We start from the raw sequence: 12,115 nt of genomic DNA, 5'->3' as shown, positions 1-12,115 counted from the left end.
CACACATCAAAAAAAAGAAAAAAAAAAACAGGGAGAAGAAAGAGAAGGTCGCAAGGAAAAGTTTCTCTGTTGCTATCACCGTTGTTGTTGTGATCTTCACCCTCGACAAGTTACTCCGTCGTTGTATCGCCATCGAAGAAGGAAAGCTCACCGAAAAACTGCTACTGTCTTGTCCAGCCTTGTTTTGTGTTCTATTGTCTTCACCGGAGAATGGAGTAGAATGAGAATTTGAAATGTTGAACGAAGATATATTCGAAAAGAAATGTGGTTAAAGTTTTAGTTTTCATTCTCAAAAATTTTAGTTTTCTGTGTCCTCACTTTTTGAAAATATTATAAGGACTCAAAATTTTGTGTCTTGAGACAAATATAATACCGAGTCTCAACTTCTTAGTTCTAATTTTAGCCTCTCAAAATAAACACTTCCTAATAAATCAAAGCAAGTATCAACATAAAAACTCTTCTCCACGGACCAGCGCTGATGGATGGAAGAAATGCGTTGCTGCTCCTTATTTAGAATGCACCGAAAATTTTTGGACATTATATATAAGAGTTTAATTTTGATGCACTGACAGTGTAAAATATTTTATACAATCGTGCAATTATATTCGTTCTTTTGGATAATCATTCACATGGTCAATGTAAAAGTTAGTTATTTTTACTAATGTGACATTACATAATTGAATGTACGTATAAAATTATTTTACATTGACAATATCTCAAAATTAAATTCTATATATAATACATCTAAACCTCCCAAAATCTATCAAACAAGAATAGTGAATGGCGAATATATCTTAAGAGTGGAGTTTGGACACCCAAGCGCAATTTGTCAAATCCAGCCCACAAACCTTTTTTATCAAACCATTTGCTAGGGTACAAAAATTATCCATTTGTAATATAAATAGTTAATACACAGTAACCCATATGAAAAAATATAGAGAACGAACACTTAAATCACCCAACTTAAAAAAAAATCACCCAACTTAAATAACTTTATTTAATAATTATTAATTTTAATTTAAAAAAATAAAATTTGAATAATTAACATTAACCAGATTTTAAATAATAAAGATTAGGTAAAGTAACCGTCCTATAAATACAATCCATAATCGTGTCTGCATTTCCTCTTATCGCGTCAACATTCTCATTCAAGCAAATCTTTGCATCACCACAGTGGAAGTGTCCCGACTCCTGTCACGTAGATCGCCACATCGTCGCCTCCGCAGTGTGCTGCCTGCACTGCTGCTGGAGGAAATTCTCGCGGCCGGTCATGTCTCTGTTGCAGGGAGAAGTCGCGCGAGTGAAGCGATCACACCCAACACCCCCTTGAGCTGCTGTCACTGTCGTTGTATCATCGTGTAGCACTGTCACAAGATTCTCTCGTGTCCACATCCGCATCCGCGTTCACGCCGCACCCTCCCTCCTCCTATGTTTGGATATTTTGGATAATTTTTTACTAAGTTTTGAATGCTTTTTATCTTATATTTTGGATGTTTCTTTTGTATTTTAGTGGACGTTTCTTTTCGGCTCTTTCAGATGTTTCTTATAAGACCCAGAAATTTTAACTAGTCGATTATATAATTGAAAATGAGTTAAGAGTGTTTAAATTGTCCGGTCTAGATTAAAATTGAAATTTTATAATTTAAAAATTTACAGATAAAATTTGAACTTAGAAAGTTTTTGGAGTGCAAAAATATAATTATTTATGGAAAAATGTATACTGGCGTTATAACTGACAATACATGCTTGTAACTGTACTTGTATATGAGAAAAATAAAAATACAAAAATGATCATAAAAATATTTAGAATACAAATTATTTGATGTATTTGACTTTTAATTTATTTAAACATTGTATTATTTATTTTAAATAAAATTTTTTTATTATTTATGAATGGACCACTAATTGTGTGAAAAAATTAAATGTAAACCAATTGGTTTTTCGAGCCGATAATCCGTCGCAATATCCGACAGTAATTACCGTCGGACGAAAAAATTACGACAGTAAATATTTACCGGCGAGGTTTATACCGTCTGATTATTTTTTACGATAAATCTGACGGTACTCAATGTTTTTCTTGTTATGACGTCTTACGATGTTCGAGTCTTTTTTATGGACTCCTAGTTTTAATATCATCATTCTATAATTATATATGTATTTATAAGTCTAAGTTTAGTAATGTCTCGTCACAATTTATTTTCGACTTAAGCGTAAAGTTTTTTGTAGTTGTAAATGGCTTAGTTTGCAGGTCAGGTGGTTAGCTATGATCGACGTCAAGTGTCTATGCCGACCGCCCACATCACGATTGGAGAAGTCACTCTTCGAATTAATTTTTTTACTGGCACATGTAATTCTAATTTTCAAAATTTAAAAAATTAGAATGATTTCAAAAAAATTATTCAAGTTGTGACTATAAGAAAAAGTAATATTTGTAATAAAAAAATTGTTACAAAAGACTAGAATTTTGAAACAAAAGGAATTTGTAACAAAAAAAAGAGTTGTTGCAGTATGTTCCGTTACAAAAAAATTTTGTAACAAAAAATGAAACTGTTATAATTCAAAGAAATATTTTGTAACAAATTTTTTTGATACAAAAATCAAAATTCGTTACAAAAGTGATAACAAATTTTGATTTTCAAAATATTTTTTGTGACAATATATTTTTTCCTATCATAAAATTTTGTTACAAAATATAACTTGATTTTGTAATATTTTATTTTCTTTAGTTACAAAAGTACAATATTTATTTTGTAACAATTTTTTTTAATATAAATTATATACATAATTTACCAAATTATTTTTTTAATTAATTGATATATTAACTACTTTACTGAGCAAGTCAATATTTATATAATATGTAAAAATATAGATAATTCAAACATGCTTCATTTAACTAAAATTGTTTTAGAACAAAATAACATTAATGTGTACATTAGTTCTACAAGTTATATTTCTTACACAAGTTCAACCAGAAGTTAAAAGTCTAACATAGATTAGTGTCTCTATGAATCAAAATATTTTTGAGTCCTTTAGGTAGCATGTTGTCATCATTTTAGCACTCCTGTAAATGAGAAAAACCGAAACAAAAAATTAGAAACAATATATAACACCAATTACAATTTTTCCATTAACTTTTATTCAAATTTTTTAGAAAAAATTTGGCAAAACCTCCCCTAAAATTTGAATATTTCCACTGTCTATGGTTCCATCAATAACAACCAATTCATTACTTATTTCTCAGCCAATACACAACCAAATTTATCAAATCAAATAATAGGACATTTGTCATTTATCAACCATGGCACAAGTAAAATGTAATAAATAGATCCATATACAATTAAACTATAATAATAATATATGAATCATCTATGAATATGTATTAAAACCATAAGCAATTTTAAGATTACCTTTAATTTTCTAGTTTCTTTCATTGTCAAAGCGCGCTATGAAAGAGTTCACAACGGCTTGTTAAGCTTCCAATTGAGCTTTCACTCAAGCTAATTCTTCTTCTTACCGTGTTTGTTGCTCTTCAAATTCTTCTTTGAGCACATCTATTACACAAGCAAAATTCAACTAAAAAATTCAATAAATAAATACAGTTCATTGTATCTACCAAACAAGTTAATATATCCTCTAATTTGACGACCTTCATCTAAGTTATCAAATACTTAAATGATTCAGTTAGATGATTTCAGCAAAAATCAGAATTTTTAACATTACAATTTTTACCATCACAATCATAGCGAAAATCTAAACTCAATAACATTACAATTTTTAAACACAACATAGTTAGCTAAAAATAAGAATTTCAACATTCTCAAATGATCAAGAAACCAATTATAATTGCAGTCACGAATCCAACAATCTAATCAAAACTCAATAAACTAATTGAAACACCAAAACATCATCTCAATACCAAACTAACACAACTTCAAACTAAGCTTATTTCTATCAATCAATCACACAAAATATTTATAAATTATTTGCAGTTACTCACTAAACTTCATAAGTTAAAATGATTAATTTTAAAATAAATCCCATACTTCGATGTCACAATTAGGAGAAATCAGAGGCGTAATTGTTACAGTAGCAGTATCAACTGAACAGTTTGCAACGGTAGTAGTAATGACTCAGCCAGAAATTAAAAAGAATAGGGCAAACCCCCCAAGTTATAAAATTTATGAAAACGTAAAATGTCCAAACAATTTTGGAGACCCGTAAAGCATTGTTCCCTGGGCAAGACTAAGCAGTAGGGTGAAAGAAAGAATTAGGTAGCTCACCATCTAGTGAAGTTGATTTCCTTGTCTTTGATGATGGAGATTGAGTTTCATAGTCCCACTTGAAAGCTTCATCTTTATGACATATCTGCATCCCTTGCCCACCATTACAAGTAAGCCCTGCTCCTGCTCTTTTTGGTCGTTTCCAGAAGAAAAAATTGATTGACGCCGGGTTAACTCCCCTACTAACGGACTTTTCTGAATGGGAAGACCTCCCTACCCAACCGGTCGAGCTGTTTGCAACTCCGATCCCTAACCTAAAGCAGATTTAACGGTGACTTCCGGCAATCAGGGCGGCAGCGAGGAGCTCCGACAGTGATGCAGTAGCAATGGTGGCAGTGGCAGAACAGAACGATGGTGACGCTAATGGCGCAGCCTCGAACCCCTCTCACGTGTTCTGTTGCTCGCATCAACGGCGGCTCAGCAGTGACCTCGCGGGATCCCTCTCTCCCTCCGCGAGCTCGCACCGGTGATAGCCTCCTCGCGGCTCCATGATGGCGACGACGGCAAGCCTGCAGCAGATGCGACGTCAGCTCTCTTCCCCTCGGCGATCTCTGGCCTGGCCCACGACTCTTCTCTCAACGCATCTTCTTCTGGAAAAATCAACGGCAACGGAGAGGCGTGTGATGGCGATAGCAGTTCCCTTTTCTTTCGGCAACATTCCCCCTTCTCCTCTCTTCCTTCTTGATGAGCGGATAGTTTATACGCTTTTTGGCATCATTTTCATATAGTTTTTAGTATGTTTTGTTTAATTTTTATTAAGTTTATATAGGTTTTAGTGTCAAATTCACATTTTTTATTCTACTTTGAGTTTTTGTGTTTTTATATAATTTCAGGTAATTTCTGGCTGAAATTGAGGAGATGGAGCAAAAGTCTGATTCAGAGACAGAGAAAGTACTGCAGATGCTGTCCGGATCTGACCTCCTTGCACTCGGACGAGCTTTTCTAGAGATACAAAAGTCCAAATGGAGCATTCTCAATAGCTATGAAAAGCTGACTTCTAGAACTTTCCAGAAATATATAATAGTCCATAATTTACTTCAGATTAGAAGGCCCAAAACTAGCATCCAACGCCAGCCTCTTGCCCCCTTTCAGGCGTCCAACGCCCAAGGAGTAGAGACTAGCGTCCAAATGCCCAAAGAGGACCCCCTAGCCAGCGTTCAACACCCTAGATGCCTTATAGCACACGGATCTCATCAAAACTCAGCCCAAACACTCACCAAGTGGGCCCCTGAAGTGGATTTTAGCACTAAAAAGACTATTTTACCCTTACTAGTCATTAGCTTAGTATTTATAGTAGAAGATCACTCTTTGTTAAGGTTCTTCGCCTATCATTCAGATTATTTTTATTTTTTTATTGTATTTCCTTTCAATATGATTTTCTAAACCTCCTAAGTTGAGGGGAGGAGCTCTGCTGAATCCTATGAATTAATAAAAGTATTACTGTTTCTCTTCGATCTGTGTTTTGATTTATTTCTAAGATGCATACTCGTTCTTCAACATGGTGAATAGGATGATCAGTGACAATCAGCTCTATTCATCATACTAGTACCGCGTGCCTGACAACCACCCGTGTCTACTTGGGTTCGTGTGAATACGTGACTGGAAAGCGTGAACTGCCAGCTTGATTATGCATCTCTCAGACGGCTAATCCACGACTTCATTGGGGACTTCTCAAGACACCAGTTCAGCCAATTTTCAGGGAGATTAGGGTCTCTGTGGTATAGGCTAGAACCCAAAGAAGCAGCATTCTCTGATCCAGAAAATTCGACCTTATCTGTGGCGTTTTGAGTAGGATCACCAAGAAAATGATCTGCTAGAGCTTCACCCTCCATCAGATTGGATGACCACGACCAATGGCGTTTGATCTGGAGCAGAGGAGATTGACGACCACGGCCCATGGCATTGATCATATACAGCCTGCCATAGAAGAAATCACTCACAAGCAAATGAGACAGTAATGCCAGAGTTAATTCAAAAAGGCTAAGCAACTCCTATCCTCAACTATATTCCTATTACTAATTCTGTTTGATATAAAAAGTAATTTATACCATATTCCTGTTACTAATTGCCCTTGTCTCAATCTAACAACCTTCTTAATTTAGCCAGACTAAGACCTGCAAGGTAACCATAGCTTGCTTCAAACCATAATCCTCGTGGGATCGACCCTGACTCGCTCAGGTATTACTTGGACGACCCAGTGCACTTGCTGGTACACCAGTACGAAGGTGTGGGGATTCGTGCACCAAGTTTTTGGCGCCGTTACCGGAGATTGTTCGAGTTTAGACAATTGACGGGTTATCTTATTCACTAGATCAGGTATTTTTTTATTTTGTTTGAGTCTTTTATTTTTATTTTTTTTCTTCCTTATTTTCGAAAAAAATAAAAAAAATTTTCAAAAATATTTTTCTTTTCTTTGTTTAATTTTTGTTTTTGGTTTGAGTCTTTTGTCCGTGTTCTTGGTTAAATTTTTGAAAATTTTGAGTCTTTCTTTCTAAAAAATTTCAAAAATATTTTCTTTAGTTAAATCTTGTGTCAATCTTTAACTTTGGTGTCTTCTTGTGTTTTTCTTTTATAATTTTCGAAAATTTTGTGTTTGGTTTTTAAAAATTTTTAAATTTGGTGTCTTTTGCACGTTCTTGTGTTCTTTGAATTTCTTGAGTTTTGTTCTTGGTGTTCTTCTCGATCTTCAAAGTGTTCTTGTTTTTTATTTTGTTTTGATCTTAAAAATTTTAAGTTTGGTGTCTTTTTGGTGTTTGTATTCAAATTTTCGAAAATTACTCTTCCTAGATCTAAAAATTTTAAGTTTTGTGTCTTTTACTTGTTTTTCTCTTTCCTCATTAAATTCAAAAATAAAAAATATCTTTTTTATTTTTATTTTAATTGAATTTTCGAAATTTACATTAAAAAATTCAGATTTTTATTTTAAATTTTTTATCTTATCTTATCTTAGTTTTAAAATTTCAAAATTCAAATCCTTTTAAAATCAAATCTTTTAAAAAAAATCTTATCTTTTTCAAAAATCTTATCTTATCTTATCTTATTTCAAATTCAAATTTTAAAAATCAAACCTTGTCAAAATTTAAATTTTTTTAAAAATCTTTATCTTATCTTGTTGACTTTTTCAAAATTTAAAATTTAAAATTTCAAAATTTAAAATTTAAATTTCAAATCTTTTTAATTTAAAAACTTATCTTCTCTATCTTGTCTTACCTAACTTATCTTATCTTTTCTAATATTAAATTTTAAAATCAATTATTTTTCAAATCTTTTTAGTTTCTAATCTTGTCTTTTCTAATTTTAAATTTTAAATTCAAATCTTTTCTAATCTTATATCTTATCTTGTTTTCAAATATTTTCTAATTAGTTTCTTATATTCTCTCTCTTCTTTTGCAAAACTTACTAACTAATTCCTCTCTCTCTTTTAAGTTTCAAAATTTCTTAATTATTTCTTTTATTTTCAAATTAGTTTTCCATTTTTATTTTATTTATTTATTTAATTTTCGAAAAAATTTTTTTATCCCACATTCTTTCTCTTCTTCTACCTTTCTTCATCATGAACCCAAATGGGAATGAAGAGTTCAGAAGAACTCTAGGATCTTATACAAATTCCACTGCTGACTTTTATAGAAGAAGTATTAACATACCTTACATCAGAGCAAGTAGCTTTGAATTAAACCCTCAACTCATTACTATAGTGCAGCAAAACTGCCAGTATTCAGGACTTCCACATGAAGAACTGATGCGTGGCAGAAGTTAAACCAATTAAGAGATTATAATATAATAGAACAGCGCTGCGAGTATAGCTCATAACCAGCAAAAATCTGCCTCATCAATTTAGAAAGGTTGTCACAAAAAGTTTAGAATAAAAATACTGGGAGTTTGAGTCCCAGGTCATCTCCCAACGAGTTGCTAGAAAGGGTGCTAAGTTATTAATCAGGAGTTTTCCGAGAATTTTGAGAGTTGAATGACAGAAAATAAATAATTGTAAATTAAAAGAGAAATATATATTCTAATTAAAAAGCCTTGACTGGGGGAATGATTAATTGGAAGTTCTATCCTTGTTGGAATTTTCTCAAGTGTAGTATAAAGAGGTTGTTATTTTCACTTAGTTAACCCTTACTAAATAAAGGAAAGTCAAGTGATTGAGCTAGCTTTTATTAGCAAATCCTAGTCCTCTCCCTTGGGAAGGTCTAGCGTTAGTAAATACAGAATTAGCCAACAACTTCCAATTTAACTAATTACTTGAGCATCCCAACTCAAGTGTCTCTTCTTAATCAACCCCCATGTCAAGTAGGGAATCTACTCTATTGACATGGATACCATCTTTGTTATTGGAAGTTTGGAATAGAAAAGAGACATAATAATTTAAATAAAATAGAGATTAAAAATTAATTAAAAGTAAAAGTAATCCTTTGCATTAACAATCCATGAAAATAATCCAATTACCACTCTAAACAAGAATTAAGAATATGGAATAAATAAATAAAAGAGTAAGGAAACAAAATGGAATAGTATCTTCAACGGAGGTGATGACTCTTCAATATCCAAAAGCAAAAACATAAAACTAATAAACTATGAATGTAAAGAAAAACTAGAGGAAGAGTAATTCTCTCTCTAGATTCAGATCTAAAAACCTAAAAACTATCCTAATGAGAATATGTGAATGTGTCTCCGTATGTGTCGAGTCTCTGCATGTTCCCTGGCTTTATTCTGTGTTTCTGGGCCGAAAACTGGGTCAAAATGCGGCCCGAAATTGCCCCCATCATTTTTGTTAATTCTGCAGATCGCGCTTGTCACGCGTACGCGTCGGCCACGCGTGCGCGTCATTTGGCGAATTTCCTTGTCACGTGTACGCGTCATCCACGCGTGCGCGTCTTTTGTGCAGACTCCAATCCACGCGTACGCGTCAGGCACGCGCACGTGTCGCTGTAAATTTCTCCATTCCGCACGCTCGCGTGAGCCATGCGTGCGCGTCGGTGCTCGCTGGTCATCTCCTTAGTTTCTTGTGTTCCTTCCATTTTTGCAAGCTTCCTCTCCATTTTCTAAGCCATTCCTGCCCTATAAAGCCTGAAACACTTAACACACGGATCACGACATCGAATGGTATAAAGGAGAATTAAAATATACTAATTAAAGATCTCTAGGAAGCAAGTTTTCAATCATAAAACAATACTAGGAAGGAATTATAAAGTCATACAAATCATATGAATAAGTGGGTAAAGGCTTGATGAAACCACTCAATTAAACACATGATAAACCATAAAATAGTGGTTTATCAACCTCCCCACACTTAAACATTAGCATGTCTTCATGCTTAGCTTAAGGAGACAAAATAAATGAGTAGGAAAAATTAAGACTCATGCAATGCAATGCAACCTATGTATATGAATGCAACTATATGCTAAGATGATTTTGCCTTACTTGGTTAAAAATAAATAAGTTCTTCAAGACAAAAATAACTCAAATTCTACTAATTCAAACTATACAGTAGAAACAAGTAAACTTGTTAGAAGACAGCTCATGAAAGCAGGGAATATAGAATTAAGCATTGAACCCTCACTGATAGTATATGTGCACTCTAATCACTCAAGTGTATAGGGTAATCACTCTACTCTTCCCCAGTCACGCTTTCTAGATTTTGTTCTTCACCTAACCAATCAACAAGTATTTAATGTACTAATGCAAACATCATGAGGTCTTTTCAAGGTTGTAATGAGGCCAAGGTAAAGGTGAGGGTATATATATGGCTAAGTGAGCTATAAATTGAATCTTTGATTAACCTAAGCTCTTACCTATACATACTCTATATTCTTCTTAAATCATGCCTAGCTACCCAAAATTTTCCACTTTTGTATTACATACTCATGCATCAACTTTTCTCTTAACTTGTATCACATATGCATTGATTTTTCATTAAATTTAACATTGGGGTAATTTTGTCCCCTTATTCATTTATTTATTTACTTAATTACTTGAATATTTTTGGATTTTTTTAAATAAAAGTAATCATAACTTTTATCAATGCACCTGAATTTTTAATTTTCTGGTCTCACATGAGTAGGTACCTAAATTCCCAATATTTCGTTAATTGTAAAAACATAACACATTCCCTTGTTAACCCATGTTCCCACAGCTTTCCCATACTTAATCGACACATAATCTCTATCTTAAGCTAACCAAAGATTCAATTTGGGGTATTACTTGTTTTTCTGCTTAAGGCTAGTGACGTGTTAAAATATAGAACAAATGGAATTTAAAAGGCTCAAAGTGGCTAACAAAGGTAAATGGAAGGGTAGGCTATTTGGGATAAGTGAGTTAATAATCAAATAATGGCCTCAATCATATGCATGCATATAAACACATTAAACATTGGACATATAGGATGGAACAAAATATAGATTACAATCATAGAGAAGTAAACACACAAGAATAAAATTTTTATGGTTAAATAGTGTAACCATGTAATTAAGCTCAAGTCTCACGGGTTGTGTGTTCTTTTCTTTAAACTATGTTCCAAATACAATTTTCAAGCAAGTTTATCACAAAGAATTTCTGATTTAAATTAGTGAAAATTTTTCAAAATAAAGTCTTGAAAAGAAACATATTATTTTTCAACCAAATAGAACATGCATGCAATTACCTATTACTATGCTATCTATCCTATCCTAATAAAAGAAAAATTACTAATTTATCGGTGTTAAGAAAGAGAAATTACCTCCGGAAGTCAGGTACTGACCGACCTCCCCACATTTAAAGCTTGGCACCGTCCACGGTGCCATTAGTCAGGAACAAAGGGGGGGGGGAGGGGGGCTGGTTGCAGCATCTCCACAATCGGGACCGTCATGGCTCCCTGTGCTGGTAAATAAAGTGGAGTCCGGGGTGTCTGGGTCTTCTTCAGGTGGGTGGTTACCAACAAGTAGCTCCTTGAGGTATGTGAATCTGCGCTTGTTACGGCGCTCTCTTCGCTTTCCTTGCCGGTCAAGCCGGTCCAATTTCTCAAGTATCTGATGGAGCAGTTGGTTTGTTGAATGTGCTTGTGATGTGGTAGGAGAAGGGATATCTTCCGCTGGTTCTGTGCTCCGGTTGATAGTGGCTGCTGGAGGTCTGACATACTTCCCGTTAGGGACGTACTGATCATCCCGTGGAAGCATGGCCTTGGTGTCCCCAGCTCTGTAGGAGACTCCGGCTGCTGAGACTAGATCTAAAACCAAGGCAGAAAAAGGTAGGTTGTCCGCAATCTGTACGTGTCCCATAGCATTCCGGATGTGTCTTGGTAAATTGAGAGGTTGGTCTGTAAGGATACACCAGAGTAAAATAGCCATATCTACAGTGAAGGAGGACTCGTGAGTGCTCGGAAAGACGTAATGGGACATGATCTGTGCCCATACTCGAGCCTCCAAGGTGAGTGCTGAAGCCAATATGCTCTTAGGTAGGGATCGATGCTATCCATAGATCCATTTGCTGCCAGGTTGTGCTATAACTTTGAGAACGGCGTCCAGTCAAATTGGTATGTCTGGCGCTTGAAAAAGGCTTTTTGGAATGCATCCAATCCTTCTAGAGCAGAGGGAAGATATAACGCTCGCTGAATGGCTTCTTCAGTTATGGGGACTTACTTTTGACGGACATAGACAGATTGCATGGTTGGCATGTGAAGATTGGAGTATAATTCAACTACCCATGAAAGGTTAACCTGCCGTGGCTATCTCTGTAGGAATCCCATTGTCTTCATTCAATTCGAGGCTCAAAAAATTCAACAATGTTGGTCGGGAGGAGGAGAAGGTACTCATTATTATAGTTTCGGTCAGCCAGGATGGGGAACATCTGCTCACAGTAGC

General features: G+C 34.4%; 1 long non-coding RNA gene across 1 annotated transcript in view; it reads right to left on the bottom strand.

Annotated features, from left to right (window-relative positions):
* LOC110263905 overlaps positions 1-3,932 on the bottom strand; it is a 21,797-nt gene extending 17,865 nt beyond the window's left edge. Inside the window, exon 1 of the long non-coding RNA XR_002349639.1 lies at positions 3,835-3,932. This is a non-coding gene — a long non-coding RNA (uncharacterized LOC110263905). The remainder of the gene's footprint in view (positions 1-3,834) is intronic.

The sequence above is a fragment of the Arachis ipaensis genome, chromosome B06, assembly GCF_000816755.2.
Source record: "Arachis ipaensis cultivar K30076 chromosome B06, Araip1.1, whole genome shotgun sequence".
NCBI lineage: Eukaryota > Viridiplantae > Streptophyta > Magnoliopsida > Fabales > Fabaceae > Arachis > Arachis ipaensis.
The sequence above is the reverse complement of the archived record's forward strand: the minus strand, read 5'-3'. Positions and strand labels throughout refer to the sequence as shown.